This window comes from Zingiber officinale, chromosome 7B, assembly GCF_018446385.1.
Source record: "Zingiber officinale cultivar Zhangliang chromosome 7B, Zo_v1.1, whole genome shotgun sequence".
NCBI lineage: Eukaryota > Viridiplantae > Streptophyta > Magnoliopsida > Zingiberales > Zingiberaceae > Zingiber > Zingiber officinale.
Genome location: NC_055999.1, coordinates 50799197 through 50813473, shown reverse-complemented (window position 1 = coordinate 50813473; position 14277 = coordinate 50799197).

The window sequence follows — 14277 nt, the reverse complement described above, 5'->3', positions numbered from 1 at the left end:
TACGTGTTGCAGTTTCTTGTGATATTTCATTTTGTACAGTTGGTACTAGATTAGACGTGTCCTTTAATTTTCTTAAGAACAATTTTTACTCATGGGCTTGTGGTTCATAGTCCTTTTCTAAAATCAGGCATTGGTGCCAACAATGACCTTCCGATTTTAAGGACTATAAACCTCTTTTCATTTTTCTAGGATAACTCACAAACAAGTGAACTCATGTCTAACTTATCAGTGTCTCTCATGTACTAGACCACCCAAATCCGAATATACTTCAGACTAGGCTTACGCCATTTTGCAATTCTATGGGAGTAGAGAGTTATGATTTAGAAGGTATTATGTTCACTTCCGTTTCCAGTGTATATCCTTAAAATGAATTTGGTAATTTTCTGAATAACTCATCATCAATCTAATTTTTCCATAAGAGCCTTATACCTTATTACTACTACACCATTCTGTTGGGGTGTACCAGGTGCAGTTAGTTGGGATTAAATCCCGACTTCTGATAAGTGACTCCTAAACTCTCCTAAGAGGTACTCGTTACTACGATTTCACCGTAGTGTCTTGATACTTTTACTTTGACGTTACTCCACATCAGCCTAGTATTCTTTGAACTAATCAAAGCACTTAGACTTGTGGTGCGTCAAGTAAATGTATCCTTATCTCGAATAATCGTCTATAAAAGAGACGAAATATTCGAAACAACCTCTTGCCTGGATTGTCAAAGGTCTACATAAATTAGAATGAACCAATTCCAACATATCTTTGGCTCCATACCCCTTAGACTTAAAAGCTTCTTGGTTATTTTTTCTTCCAAGTAAGACTCATAGGTTGGAAAGATTTCCACTACCAATGAACCCAAGAGTTCATTGGTTATTATTCTTTGAATCCTACTCAAGTTAATATAACCTAGCCTTAGATGCCAAAAATATGATTGGTTCATTTCCGAAGGTTACTTTCTCTTATTAAAGTTAGAAAATGTGTTATTAATTTCCATTTATTGCATCGTGGGAGTTATTGGATTATAAATTGTCAACGTACCAGAACAGATAACTTCCTATTTTCTTGATAACAATTTTGTTACCAAAATAGACAGAATAGTTTAGAAACCGAAATCAAATTCTTTCTAAACTTAGTACGTAAAGACAATTTATTAAAATCCATATTTTATTCCTATCAAAGGGTAAACATCTCCCACTGCAACAGCTGCTACTATTGCAGCAGTGCCCATGTAGATGGTGATTTATATAGTTGTCGGGTTTCCTAGAACCCCTGTAATGAATTGCAGACATAATCAGTGGTTCATGTATCTACACACCAGGTACCGGTAGATAACACCACTAAATATGTTTCAACAACTAATAAAATACACCATTATTGTTCTCAGTTCTTAGAGGACAGTCTACCTTAATGTCCAAGTTTTCCAATCATTACAATTGGGACTACTAAGTCTATACTATAGTATAACAACTAGGGGATTGACTAACATTTGAAATCCTAAGAATCACAAAAATATTTGGTCAAGACCAACATCTCAAAATCCTCGTGAATTTTGTATGCCACGATAGTGTGGACGTATACAAATTCTAAAAGGAGATTTTATCCATTAATTTAATTATCTTGTCAACTTATGATAAATAAAATTAATAGTTGGTCTGTCTTTAATCAAATATTTGGTCAAGACTCTAAATTTAAAATAATATTGATTGCTCTAACAATACTATTTAAATTTACCAACACCTCAAAACACCGTGAATTTTGCATGCCACGTTAGTATGGACATATACAAAATCAACATTTGTAAGAGGAGGGTTTTACCCATTAACTATCTTGTAAACGTAACTTTATGACAAATAAAATTATATCAAACACCGTTAATTTTGTATGCCATGTTAGTGTGGACGTATACAAAATCAATCATTTGTAAGAGTGGTTTTTAACCCATTAATTTTATTATCTTGTCAACCTAGTTTTATGACAAATTAATAGTTGGTTTCCTTTTTGGTCACACAAGTAATCGCAATGACTCCGTTGGGGAGGATATTATTAGATGCATCTAAGTGTATACCATTACTTTGATACTAAGTCCATTAAATAGAATTGTGCCCCTTCAGTTGGATAAGATTACACACATCCTAAATAATTTCCTATAACCATCCATTAAGGAAGTTTAATCTAGTGATCCGCAAACAAACTCATCCGTTGTGGAGAGAGGCACTCAGAGCCAACACGCAAGCTTGTTGCATCACTTACAAACCAGTAATGGAGACCGTGGGATTTATATACTAATCCCTCTCCTACTTAGTTATTTAAAATGAGGAATTTTAACCTATGCTAGCATATAACACATGCACACACACAGTAAATAAAAGCAATAAATTTAGAAATTAATTTTCCAACTATTATGACCTTTTCCATCACTGTCCTCCGTATGCTCCAACCCTAGCTGCTGCCATCTTTAGCCACCGCCATCGGGTCGAGTTGTCGCATCTATCTTGCTTCTTATTCCGCTGCGCCTCTAGTCCTCCGATAGCACCACGCCTCACAAGGATACGATCCGCGATAAATATAGAATTTTACATACATTGATCCTATATTCCATAAAGGAATGTACATATATTCTAGATCGAAAAAAATGTAAAATCCTAATAACTAATACAGCTCCTGCTCTATTTAATATTACAATCATGCACACACAATAAAATGCCCTTGACATGTCCAAGGGTCCAATCACACACAATATCTATATGCCATAATAGTAGGAGTCTGCAAACCACAAAGTTAGCACATCCTACTATTATCCTGCCTAAATTATGTATGACATGTGCATAATCTATTTGAAAACCAAACACACAGAGGAAAACCCAAGCTCTGATACCAATTGTTGGTTAGTCCTAGGAAAACCGTACCGGCTCCACTGTACAAAAATTTTGTACAAGTGTCGAACCTTTTCTTAAATAACCTATTGTGGTCTTTAGAAGTTAAATTAGGAATCGCAGACGGAACTTAACATCATTGATTCTAAATTTAACTTATCTGTTCTTAATGGTTTAGATTTGAATCGCAAGCGGAACTTAACACTATTGATTCAAATCCACCTATATTATTAATTCCATTAAATATTAATTTCCAAAATTGGCTTCCAGGACTGCATGGTGAGGCACATGACCTTCTTGGATATGGGAGCAACAACCACCGCCTAGACAAAGCCTTTTAAGGAAAGCTAATATTTAATTTCCTTAAATAACTCTAGGTTAACCAAAAAGAACAATCAAATCACAAATTCAAAAAATAAAACAATAGAAAACACAAATTCGAAACAAATCAGAAAAACTCTAGAATCATATGCCTCTTGTGTTTGGTATTTCCAAAAATAACTATACAAAGAAAACTAGTATGATGCGGAAAATAATTACTAGTTATACCTTTCTTTGTAAGCAAATAACCTCTTGATTTTCTACCGTATTCCTCTTCTTATCCCGGAAGTTGTGTGGGCAACGATCTACCGAGATGAGAATCCACCTAAGCCACCTTCTTCTCCAAGCAAGATTCGGCCACCACAATTCTCCAAGAGAAGTAGAGGTCCGGCCACCACCACCAAGCTCCAAGGGATGCAAGAAACAAAACCTCCTTTCTCTCCTTCTTCTCCTAGCTAGAACCGGCCACCATCACGAGCTCCAAGAGAGGATAAAACCGGCCACTAAAGAAGAAGATAAGAGGAGAGGGAAAACCTCTAGGGTCGGCCACACCAAGGAGAAAAAGAGAGGAAGAAAAGAATAGAGTTAGCCCCCATGAAGGCACCTCTACCCCTCTTTTATAATCCTTGGTCTTGTGGCAAATAAGGAAAATTTAAATAAAAACTTCCTTTTTACTTTGCCATGAAAAGGAAAATTTAATTAATCAAAATTAAAATCCTTTTCACAATTGTAATGGCCGGCCACTTTAATCCCCAAAACAAGGAGAGTTTTAATTAACACAAGAATTAAAACTTCCTAATTTGTTTCCGGAAATTTATAAAATATTTCTCCAATAATTTTTCCCTTCATGGTGGATTATAAAAAGGAATTTTTATAAATTAAAATCTTTCTTTAAACATGTGGATAATTTTCAAAAAGAAAAGTTATCTCTAAAAATTAAAATCTTCTTTCAATCTACAAATAAGGAAAGATATCAAATCTTTTCTTAATCTTTTGTAGAAACTTATAAAATAAATATTTAATTTTTAAACTCTCTTTTAAATCATGAACATGGTTAAAAAGGAAAGTTTTCTTAAAATTAAAATCCACCTTTCAATCTACAAATAAGGAAAGATTTCAAATCTTTTCTTAATCTTTGGTGGAAAGTTATAAAAGGAATAATTTAAATTTTAAACTCTCTTTTAAAACCATGATATCCACACTAAGAAAAGATTAAAAATAAAATCCCTTTTAATGTGATGTAGCCGGCCACACCAAGCTTGGGTTCAAGCTAGGCCTGGCCACACCAACTCAACTCACCCTATTTACTTGGTCGGCCCAAGCTTGCTTGGCCGACCCCAATAGGATGGGTATAAAGTTGGGTAAGAAGTGGGTATGTTGTGGGTATAAATCTCTATATACAAGAAGCTACGATAGGGACCGAGAGGAGGAATTGATTTTGGTCTCCCGATGAAATTAAGCTTCCCGTGTTCGCCCCAAACACACAACTTAACTTCATCAATAATAATTCATACCACTAAAGAATTATTATTGAACTACCGCACCAATCCCAAATTACATTTTGGGCTCCTTCTTATTATGAGTGTGTTAATCTCCCTGTGTTTAAGATGTCGAATGCCCACTAATTAAATGAGTTACTGACAACTCACTTAATTAATATCTTAGTTCCAAGAGTAGTACCACTCAACCTTATCGTCATGTCGGACTAAGTCCTCCTGCAGGGTTTAACATGACAATCCTTATGAGCTCCTCTTGGGGACATTATCGACCTAGATCATTAGTGTTAGTTAGAGCCCTAGAGCCAATCATTTTGATGATTGTATGGACTCATGTATATCATATTCTTGTATATTAATAAAGGCATTTGTTTGATTATTATACTTATTTGTATTAGTGCCAAATAGACTAAGTATAATAGCGTCCTTGAGTAGAAGGTTCATACCTATATTAATCGATTAGTTGAATCGATAGTGAGATGATATAGGGAACACTACTCTAAATCATTCCTAGTCGAGTATTAACATTCAGGGACAATGTTAATGCAATAAGACTAGCATGTAGGTCAGCTCGATGACTTGATCTCACAAGTCATCGATATAGAGATATCAAGCTGACACATGGGTATACATTGGAGAATGTATACTGAATGACCCGCCATGAGAAAGTATCATGGATCGTTATATGAGTGTCATATACTTTTTCATATGGCTATTAGTATGACTATTAGTCCTTAGACCTGAAGTCACCATGGATCCCTACATAAGAAGTTATGTACTTTGGTTTCGTCAAACGTCACCCGTAACTGGGTGGACTATAAAGGCGATTACTGGGTATATAACGAATTATGTAGAGGGATGTGAGTGATGTAGATGGGATCTATCCCTCCCATATGACGGGAGCGACATCGGTATTCTTGATAGAGTGAGACCACTAAGTGCATGGCCATGCCCAAATGAGTCAACATTAGATGTTGAGCTCATTTGATCGAGTGAGTCTACTTGGAGTTCAAGATTTAGATTGATTAGAGGATGACACGGTCTATGCCTCATATTGATCAGTCTAGATGTCTAGGATAGAAGGACAATGTCACATATTGTGAGGAGTCACAATTAGTAGTCACAAGGTGATGTCGGATCTCGACATTCTTGTAACTTGGGTAGTAATGATGTGTTGCTAGATACCGCTCATTACTTATGCTCCTAAATAGGTTTAGGGCATTGCCAACGTTACAAGAACCTATAGGGTCACACACTTAGGACAACTAGATGGAGATTAGGTTCATATGATGAACCAAGAGGATTAGATTCATTTGATAAATCAAATTGGATTAAGAGTAATCCTAATTGGGCTAACTTGAGTTTGACTCAAGTTGATTCATGTGTTCAATGAGTCAAATTTTGATTTTGACTCATTGAATCAATTTAATTAAATGAATTAGATTCATTATATTAAGTTGGCTTGAATCAAATGGTTAGATTAGATCAACCATGGAAGAGATTGGGTCAAGTTTGACTTGACTTAAGAAGGAAGACCAAAGGTTAATTTTGACTTGACCTTTTGCCACCTCATTGGTGAGTTGGCATTAGGTGGACCAATGATGATACTCCACATCATCATGGGTGCCACCTCATGGAAGTTACAAAGCCATTCCCTTAATAACTTCACATTAATTTATTTAATGGGGAGTTACACAAAGGAGAAGTGGCCGGCCACTTTTGGTTTGATTTGGGAATTCATTTTTCCATTAAGTGGTGTATCTTCTTCTTCCTCCTCTTGAAGCTCTTCCTCTCCCTCTCCCATTCCTTGGCCGAACACTCCATTGGTGCTAGCACACCTTGTGTTTTGGTCATCTCCTTCTACTTGTGTCCGTGTGGATACATATAGATGTTGTCTACTTTGACAACTAGAGATCCGGCGACATCTTGGACAAGCGGGAACGCGAAGGGTTTCGCTACAAGGGTAATGATCTTAACTTTAGTGTAGATCCAAAGTTTTTACAAACTCGTACAAGAAAAGGTTTTTCAAAATTTTTGTTTACGAATCTTTGCACGAGATCCATGGCTTTGGGTGACTCGGGGTTTCCGCGACGCGAAAAAGCGGTTTTCGCGGCCCGAAGAACCCAACAATTAGGACACAGTTTCCTTCTATAATCAACAACACACACTATAAGTGATATCATTTCCCAACTTATCGGGCTTATTGATTTATCGAACTAAATCTCACCCATTGATAAATTAAAGAAATAAATATCAAATATATGTGCTTGTTATTATATTAGGATTAAGAGCACACACTTCCATAATAACTGAGGCCTTTGTTCCTTTATAAAGTCAGTGTAGAAAGAAACGACCTCTAATGGTCCTACTTAATACACTCAAAGTGTACTAGTGTAATTATATAGTTAAGATAAACTAATACCTAATTACACTACGACCTTCCAATGGTTTGTTCCTTTCCATCTTGGTCGTGAGTTAGTATTTTTAATTTATAAAGAACCGATAATACGATCTTCTGTGTGTGACACCACATACTATGTTATCTACAATATAAATTAATTGAACATCTACATTTGGTATATATAAATGTAGACACTTGAGCAATGTGATTCTTATAAATGTTTATACAAAAGCTAGGCTTTTAGTATACACTCCAACAGTTATATGAGTGTCATATACTTTATCATGTGACTATTAGTATAACTATTAGTCCTTAGACCTGAAGTCCCCATGGTTCCCTACATAAGGAGTTGCATACTTTAGCTTCCTCAAACGTCACCCGTAACTGGGTGGACTATAAAGGCGATTACTAGGTATGCAACAAATTATGCGGAGGGATGTGAGTGATGTAGATGGGATCTATCCCTCCTATATGATGGGAGCGACATCATGATTCTTGATAGAGTGAAACCACTAAGTGCATGGCCATGCCCAAATGAGTCAATATGAGATATTGAGCTCATTTGTTAAGAGTGAGTCTACTTGGAGTTCAAGATATAGATTGATTAGAGGATGACATGGTATATGCCTCAATTTAATCAATCTAGATGTCAAGGATAGAAGGACATTATCATATATTGTGAGGGTCACAATTAGTAGTCACAAGGTGATGTTGGATCTCAACATTCTTGTAACTTGGATAGTAATGATGTGTTGCTAGATATCGCTCATTAATTATTCTTCTAAATGGGTTTAGGAGCATTGCCAATGTTACAAGAACCTCTAGGGTCACACACAAAGGGCAATTAGATGGAGAATAGCTTCATATAATGAACCAAGAGGATTAGGTTCATATGATGAACCAAATTGGATTAAGAGTAATCTAAATTAGACTAATTGAGTTGGACTCAATTTGATTCATGTATTGAATGAGTCTAATTTTGATTATGACTCAATAAGTCAATTTAATTTAATAATAGAGATTCATTAAATCAAACTGACTTGAATCAATGGTTGAATTTGATCAACCATGGGAGAATTTAAAGTCAAGTTTGACTTGACCAAATGCCATGTCATTATGACTTGACATAAGGTCAGCCAATGATGATGTGCCACATCATCAAGGCTACTTCATGGTATGCCACCTCATGAGGGAAACCAAGAGCCTTGACTCTTGATATTCCATGGAGGTTACAAACCCACATTGAAGTGGTTGGCCACTTAAAAAGGAGGAATAAGTGCATTTGTGTGCTAATTCAAGGCTAATTGATTTCTTCTTCTTCCTCCTCTCTTCCTCTCTTCTCTCCCTCTCATCCATGCCGAGACTCCTTGGGGTGCTAGCACACTCTAAGGTTTCCTCTCCATCTCTTGTTCATGTGGATATTTCTAGAGGTGTGTCCACTTGAACACACTTGAGATCCGAAGAACCTTGGACGAGCGGGATTTGCGAAGGGCTTCGCTTCAAAGGTATACTCCTTTGTTAGTTAGAGCCCTAGAGCCAATCATTTGATGATTGTATGGACTCATTGTATCATATTCTTGTATATTAATAAAAGGCATTTGTTTGGTTATTATACTTATTTGTATTAGTGCCAAATAGACTAAGTATAATAGCGTCCTTGAGTAGAAGGTTCATACCTATATCAATCGATTAGTTGAATCGATAGTGAGATGATATAGGGAACACTACTCTAAATCATTTCTAGTCGAGTATTAACATTCAGGGACAATGTTAATACAATAAGACTAGCATGTAGGTCAGCTCGATGACTTGATCTCACAAGTCATGGATATAGAGATATCAAGCTGACACATGGGTATGCATTAGAGAATGTATACTGAATGACCCGCCATGATAAAGTATCATGGATCGTTATATGAGTGTCATATACTTTTTCATGTGGCTATTAGTATGACTATTAGTCCTTTGACCTGAAGTCACCATGGATTACATAAGGAGTTATGTACTTTGGTTTCGTCAAACGTCACCCGTAACAGGGTGGACTATAAAGGCGATTACTGGGTATATAACGAATTATGCAGAGGGATGTGAGTGATGTAGATGGGATCTATCCCTCCCATATGACGGGAGTGACATCGTTATTCTTGATAGAGTGAGACCACTAAGTGCATGGCCATGCCCAAATGAGTCAACATTAGATGTTGAGCTCATTTGATCGAGTGAGTCTACTTGGAGTTCAAGATTTAGATTGATTAGAGGATGACACGATCTATGCCTCATATTGATCAATCTAGATGTCTAGGATAGAAGGACAATGTCACATGTTGTGAGGAGTCACAATTAGTAGTCACAAGGTGATGTCGGATCTCGACATTCTTGTAACTTGGGTAGTAATGATGTGTTGCTAGATACCGCTCATTACTTATGCTCCTAAATGGGTTTAGGGGCATTGCCAACGTTACAAGAACCTATAGGGTCACACACTAAGGGTAAATAGATGGAGACTAGGTTCATTTGATGAACCTAAATGATTAGGTTCATATGATGAACCAAATTGGATTAAGAGTAATCCAAAGTAGGATAATTGAGTTGGACTCAAGTTGGTTCATGTGTTAAGTGAGTCTAATTTGGACTTAGACTCATTTAATTAATTTAATTCAATGAATAGAGATTCATTAAATTAAAATTGGCTTGAACCAATGGTTAGATTAGATCAACCAAGGGATAGAAGTGGTCAAGTTTGACTTGACTTAAGTAGGAAGATGAAGAGTCATGTTTTTGACTTGACTTTGACTTGACCAATGCCACATCATCAAGGCCTCTTCATTTGGTCAAGTTTGACTTGACCAAATGCCACCTCATGGGAGTTACCAAGAGTTGTGACTCTTGATATTCCATGGGGGTTACAAGGTTTAATGTGGCCGGCCACTTTGAGTGTAAAATGAATGTTTTATTTTTCATTCAAGGCTAATTGATTTTCATCTTCTTCCTCTTGCTCACAATTCTTCTCTCCCTCTTCTCCTTCTTGCCGAGACCTTGCTTGAGTGCTAGCACACTCTAAGGTTTCTTCTCCATCTCTTGCTTGTGTGGATACAAATAGAGAAGTGTCTACTTTGACACTTTTGAGATCCGACGAACCAAGGACAAGCGGGATTGCGAAGGGCTTCGCTACAAAGGTATAAATGGTTTATCCTTATGTAGATCTACTGTAGATTAAAGTTTTCAAACTCGTACTCGTATTTTCGTTCGGTTTTACCTTGCACGAGATCCGTGGCTTGGGCGATTCGGGGTTTCCGCGACGCGAAAAGCGGTTTTCGCGGCCCGAAAAACCCAACAGTGGTATCAGAGCCACGTGCAAGGCTTGTATGAGTTTGTTTTTATTTTTATGAAAAATAAAACCTTCTGTGATTTTCTGTAAAAATTAGTTTTTTATGATTTTATGGGTAATTTTTCCGTAGAAGCGAAGCACAAGTGTCTCGGCACTTGTAGGCTTCGGCTACCGGAAAGATTTTTCCAAAACGGCTTCGTTTTGCCCCAAATCCATTTGGGACAGCGGGCTTGGGTGCCATTAGATCGCAAAGGAGCAACTCACGATGGTTAGATCGTGGGTAGGGGTACTGCCCCTAACCCCGCAAGGGGATTTGCTCCGCGATTGCACCCGAAATCGCTAAAAACGAACCCGCCGGGAAGATTTTTCCGAAACGGCAATGTCTCGACCCAAATCGTTTTGGGACAGCGGGTTTAGGCGCTGTTGGATCGCAAAGGAACCCTCGCGATGGTTAGATCGCGGGTAGGGGCACTGCCCCTGGCCCCGCAAGGGGATCCGTTCCGCGATTGCGCCCGAAACCGCTAAACGGGACCGCCGGGAAATTTTACTCGTAAAAATTGTAAAAATTAATTTTAAAATTATAGAAAATTATGAAAATATATAATTTTGAATTATATATTAATTTGTGATAGTCATGGCCCAAAGCCCAATATGATTGGTTGTGTTGTAATTCATAATACTACCTGCGTGCCGTTGTGTGTTTGCGAGTGTTGTATTATATTCGCGTCGTGCCTTATCTTATTTTTTTGTTGTAAATTAGATCTAGACTCGAATGTAACTCGAGTTTCAAATTGTAATGTACAAATTGGAGCGTTGGAGGGTCCACACGAGACGGAGTTCCGAGGCGGGCACGAGCAACACAAGGTGGTCAAAGGGAGTAGCTTGAAGAAGCTGTTGACCCTAGGTTGACCAATTGATCTTCTCATTGGCTTGAGAAGATCGTAGTAGGGCCATGACTAAATCACAAATAGATTAATTAATTGCTTGTGTATGTGATGCATATTTAATAAGTAGTTAATTAATTAGTGCCTTATGATTAGATTAGATCTAAGTCGTGCACATGATGCACCCTTGCTATTAGATTAGATCTAAATCGTGCACAAGATTCCTTCTCGATTAGATTAGATCTCAATCGACTCAACTCTAATGCCTAACCGTGCCGTGATACCTATCACTACCTTGATCATATGTATTGTTGAATCTGCCAAAGCAGAGCAATACATATTATCTTGGTAGGATATGGAGGAACAATCTTGGTCCCGTCTATCAACGCATGGGTGAATACAAACTCAATTAGATTGAGTATTCATAGTTACTCGGTTGGATCGAGTCAACTATAGGCATTCTTCCAATAGTTGGAAAGATAGATCAATATCACATCTATATTAACTCTCGGGAGTATTAGCCAAAGCTAACTCGAGTTTTAATATAAATGCGGATATTGATTCTATAAACAAGAGTTGCATAGAGATATAATTGGTAATCGTTACCTACCGATCATACTAAGCCTTGGGCGTATTAGCCAAAGCTAACTCAAGGGTTAGTATGATGTGGATCTTGTCCCACAAGAATTATAGAATTCAGTGGGAGCATCATTTAATTAAAAGGCCTAATTAAATGATTTTAAAGAATATGATATTTATTTCTGCAAATTTTCTGTTGTAGATAACCATGACGTCGAACACGAATTCCTTCTCCCTGCGATCTGTCCTTGAGAAGGACAAGCTCAACGGAGCGAATTTCCTGGACTGGTACAGGAACTTGAGAATAGTTCTCACCCAGGAACGTAAACTGTATGTTCTGGAGCAGCCCATTCCGGAGGCTCCTCCTGCCAATGCCCCGCGAGCAGACAAAGATGCTTACAAGAAGCATCAAGACGACGCATTAGATGTGTCCTGTCTAATGCTCGCGACCATGAACTCAGAGCTTCAGAAGCAACATGAGTTGATGGGCGCTTTCGATATGGTTGAGCATCTTCGCCAACTATATCAGGGACAAGCGAGGCATGAGAGATTTGAGATCTCGAAGGCACTGTTTCAGGGGCTCCTGTAGGTCCTTATGTACTCAAGATGATTGGGTACATAAAGAACCTACAAAGACTGGGGTTCCCACTTGGCCAAGAGCCACTGACTTGATCTTGCAGTCCTTGCAGATAGCTATAGTCAATTCGTTCTCAACTATAACATGAACGAGATTGACAAGCCACCGCCCGAGCTACTTAGTATGTTACGAACTGCTGAGATTAACCTTAAGAAGGTTAAGCCCATTCGATGGTCCGAGCACAAGGGCAAGGGCAAGCCCAAAGGTAAGGGAAAGTCCCAAACCAAGGGCAAAGGCAAGGCATGAAGCCTAAAGGAGGGTCGCCAGGATGCTACCGCTTCCATTGCGGTCAAACATTGGAAGAGGAACCGCAAGGTATACTTGGAGGATCTGAAGAAGAAGCGAGACTTCCACTTCAGGTATATATGTTATAGAAGTCAATCTATCTATTTCTACATCATGGGTATTAGATGGATGTGCTTCTCACATTTGTACTGATGTGCAAAATAACAGAGCATTGGCAAAGGGCGAGGTGAACCTACGAGTAGGCAATGGAGCACGGGTTGTCAGGAACTTATCAGCTATCTCTGCCCTCTGGCTTGTACTAGATTTAGATGATTGTTGTTATGTGCCCGCCTTACTAAGAACATAGTTTCAGTTTCTTGTTTAGACAAGAAAGGATACTCTTTTATAATAAAAGACAAATGTTGTTCTGTATATTTAAAAGATATGTTCTATTGTAGTGCACCTCTAATAAACGGACTCTATATTCTAGACCTTTAGAGCCCCATCTATAACATTAGTACCAAGAGGTTCAAGTCAAATGACATGAACCAAACCTACCTCTGGCACTGTCGCTTAGGTCATATAAATGACAAGCGCTTATCCCAGCTCCATAAGGATGGTTTGCTGGACTCATTTGATTTTGAATCATATGAGATATGCGAGTCATGCCTACGAGGCAAGATGACCAAGACACCCTTTAGTAGGCATAGCGAGAGAGCAACTGATTTGTTAGGACTCATACATAGTGATGTATGTGGCCCTTTCAATGTTGCTGCTAGAGGCGGTTATAGGTACTTCATCACATTTACTGATGATTTCAGTAGATATGGTTATGTGTACTTGATGACACATAAGTCTGAATCCTTTGAAAAGTTTAAAGAATTCAAGAATAAAGTACAGAACCAGCTTGGCAAGAGTATTAAGGTACTTCGATCAGATCGAGGTGGTGAATACTTAAGCCATGAGTTTCGTGACTACTTAGCTGAGTGTGGGATTTTATCTCAACTCACTCCTCCTGGAACACCACAGTGGAATGGTGTATCCGAAAGGAGGAATCGTACCTTATTAGATATGGTACGATCTATGATGAGTCACACAGATCTTCCGACATATCTATGGGGATATGCTCTAGACACGGCAGCTTTCATACTCAACCGAGTTCCATCAAAGGCCGTGATAAAGACACCATATAGGATATGGACTGGGAGAGATGCCCAGGTGTCTTTCATGAGGATTTGGGGTTGTGAGGCTTACGTTAGACGTCAAGTCTCAGACAAATTAGGACCCAAATCCGACAAGTGCTTTTTCATTGGATATCCCAAGGAAACTAAGGGATATTACTTCTACATTCCAAGGTAGTTGTGGCAAGACGGGTCTTTCTAGAAAGGGACTTTGTTTCTAGAAAGACTAGTGGGAGCGCGTTCGATCTTGAAGAAATTCAAGATGCGAACAATAACACTCATGCCACGATGGAAATTGAACTGGAACCACAAAGTGTTGTGGATCATGTTGTTCCACAAGGAGTTGAGGAACAAC